General features: G+C 60.7%; 1 protein-coding gene across 3 annotated transcripts in view; it reads right to left on the minus strand.

Moving 5' to 3' along the window:
- The window catches only part of LOC108290716 (active breakpoint cluster region-related protein), a 165,279-nt gene that overhangs the window by 92,922 nt on the left and 69,046 nt on the right, over positions 1–3,311 (minus strand). The window lies entirely within an intron of this gene.

Below are 3,311 nucleotides of genomic sequence, written 5' to 3' on the forward strand. Positions count from 1 at the left end.
GGTCCCCCACCTCCTCCCAGCAGCTCCCCTACTCACAGACCAACTCCCCCTCCACTCACACTGGCTGCAGAGACCAGGACGCCCGCCTCCACTGAGCACCCCCCACTCACCGGCGCTGCCGAGACCAGGACCCCCACCTCCTCCCAGCAGCTTCCCCCACTCACAGACCAGCCCCTCCACTCACATAGGCTGCAGAGACCAGGACCCCTGCCTCCTCCAAGCAACCCCCCACTCATATGCGCTGTAGACTATGACTCCCGCGTCCTCCCAGCACCCCCCCACTCACAGACCAATCCCCCCACCACTCACAGGCGCTGTACAGACCAGGACCCCTGCCTCCTCCCAGCAGCTCCCCCCACTCACATGTGCCACCAAGACCAGGACCCCGTCTCCTCCAAGCACCCCCCCACTCACAGGTGCTGCTGAGACCAGGACCCCCACCTCCTCCGAGCAGCCCCCGCAACAGGCGCTGCAGAGACCAGGGCCCCCACCTCCTCCGAGCAGCCCTCCCAACAGGCACTGCAGAGACCAGGCCCCCCACCTCCTCCAAGCAGACCCCCACCCCACCCCAGGAAGCCAGCAAGGGGAGGGCATACAGAACCCAGGCCAGACCCCATTGGCCAGCCCTGCCCTCTCCAGCCAGCTCCCCCTGGCTTCTCCAATGGGCAGAACCTCCAGCCCTACACCTGCACCTCCTTCCATGGGGGAGGAGTCCGTGGGCCCCTGGGAAAAGCTCTTTCCCAACCCAGCAAGGGAGCAAAGGTTGCAACTGGCACCCACAAGGGTGCAGGTGAGGGAGGGAGTGAGGCCAGCCAGCTAGGGCTGGGCAAAACCACCACTCAGCTCTGCCGATGGCTGCCTGATCTCTGTGCCAAAGGAGCTAGAAATCTGGCTTCTTAACATGATCGCTTCTTAACATGATTTTAAAACAATGACAAACAATCAACATTTAAACAAAACCATGGTGCCATCTAAATGAACTACAGCTGTGCCCTGAGTTAGGCCACGGCCCTCTGCTCCCCTAAAATTCTTTAGCAGCTCTGGGCTCTATCAGCAGCAGAGAACCCGCCTCACTGCAGACAGGCTCCATCCCGTTTCCAGAGTAGAAATGCAGAGTGAGGGAGTGGGGTGAGCCCCAGGGCCCCAGGGCCAGCAGCCGTTGCTCAGGGAGCTGTGCCACCAGAGTTCTGCACAGGCTCACCCCACCCTGCCCACCCATCTCCTTCCAGCCCCTGGTTTTCCCCTGCCTGCTGGGCTATAAATAGCCAAGGCGCATCTGAAGGGCCCTTTCAGCCACAATTCCTCATTTGGTTTGGGCAGGCAAGGCTGTTGCCAGGGCCTGGGAACAACCAGGCTGGCATTTCCCTGGGCACGTGTACGCCAGCTCAGGGCCCTGAGCCACAGGTCCTTCTGTCTCCCACCCGGCGGGCTCCCAGTGTGTGTCCTGGGCTGACCACATGGCTCAGACATGCAGACAACACGAAGTAGGACCTAAAACCCCACAGGCCCCTCCCGTGCTCCTTCCTCCACCCAGAAGGACATGAGGTGCCCTGGAAGTCTGCCAGGATATCTCCATCTCAGCCCCCTTGCCTCTGCCCAGCATAGTGAGGCTGACGCCCACTGCTTTCCTAAATCCCTAACCTCACACCAGGGGCTCCCTAACATCCAAGGCATCTGCCCCACCCCGTCCTTGTGGCTGGAAATCCCAGTGAGTAAGTAGAATGCCCCTCCTCACACACAGCCTCCACTCAGAGGCTCTGGGTCCCCCCCCACCCCGAGGGGAAGTGACTCACGAGTCCCCACCTCGTTCCCTCCCCTTCCCTGACAAACACGTGGGGCCAGCCCTGGACCTGGGCTTCCTCCGCGTCCTGCACACACCGTAGGCCTCGGTCTGGCTCCTCATCTTCTCCGGAGAAGCAGCCTACTTCAAATGCCCCCCCAAAACGTGTATTCCAAAACCAGGGCCTTCCCTCTCCGACTCTCTGGCCCCTGCTATCTAGACTTTCTCCAAGCCCTGCGGATGCAGGCGCTGCCCCAACCTCGCTGTGGTTGAGGTTGCCCCTAATTTTCCCGCCTCCCGAAATGTGGGGTCACCTGCTAGGGCCCAGGCCCCAGGCCTCTGCTCCCTCCCCCGAGAACGAGAACGCACCATGCCTCCCTTCCAGGCCCCGCCTCCCTTCCTGGCCGCGCCTCCCTTCCAGACCGCGCCTCCCTCCCTGGCCACGCCTCCTCCTTGGCCACGCCTCCCTCCCTGGCCACGCCTCCCAGGCCGGTGGCAGCCCACGTGGCAGGCCGCGTCCAGCCCCTGCATCCTGCTGGGCTCTAGGTCTGACCCCTGCCCCGTCCCCTGGATCTCCTCACTTGGAAGCCCCAGCCCCAGCCCTTCCACACCACACATCCAGACCACGCGAGCCCTCCTCCTCCGGAAACCAGCTTCCCCTTCTGGCTCTCCGCTTCTGTTTCGGGGCCCCCATCCTGCGAGTCTTCCTTCCCCCAGGCCCCACGTCCCTTTACCCCTTTACCGAGTCCTTCTTTTCCTTTTCCAAAGCCACCCACCCCCCAACCCAGGTCTAGAGCATCTTACTCCTGCACGACCACATGCACGTTCCACTTGGGTTCCTGATCTTCTCTGCCCATCCGTCTGTCCATTCACTCACACCCAGAGCAGGCTGGGTACGACACACTCAAGGCAGGACAGAGGCCTTGCCGCTCGCATGCTGTCGGTCCGCCTGGCGCCGGGACCTCTGAACAAACAAGGCGGTGTTCCGGTTTACCAGCCAGCCTGGGGGCCGAGGACAAACGCACTCACGCTGCCCGAGAGTAAAAGCATCACAGGAGGGTGGCCTCAGAGCAGCATTTGGAAAGAGGGAAGGGTTTCCAGGCAAAGGGTACAAGGCCTGAAAGGAAGAGGTGAAGCAACTTCAACCACCCAGCTGCAGTGGCGCACCTGAAATCCCAGGGACTCCGGAGGCCAAGGCAGGAGGATCGCTAGAGCCCAGGATTTGGAGGCTGTAGTGAGTTACGACCACACCACTGCACTCCAGCCTGGGCAACAGAGCCAGACCCTATCTTGAAGAAAGAAAAAAGAAAAGGAGAAAGGAAGGAAGAAAGAAAAGAAAAGAGAGAAAGAGACAGGAAAAGAGGAAACAATGAAAAAGAAAGAAAGAAAGAAAGGAAAGAGAGAGAAACCCTGAGGAGCATGGCTAGAAGACAGCAGATGAACTTGGAGAAGTGCCTGCAACAGCATGGTGGAGGGGAAGGGACATAAACTTCCCCATGGGAAATGAATGGGGAACCCCCTGAGACTCTTT

This window comes from Cebus imitator, unplaced genomic scaffold (genome assembly GCF_001604975.1).
Source record: "Cebus imitator isolate Cc_AM_T3 unplaced genomic scaffold, Cebus_imitator-1.0 Scaffold441, whole genome shotgun sequence".
NCBI lineage: Eukaryota > Metazoa > Chordata > Mammalia > Primates > Cebidae > Cebus > Cebus imitator.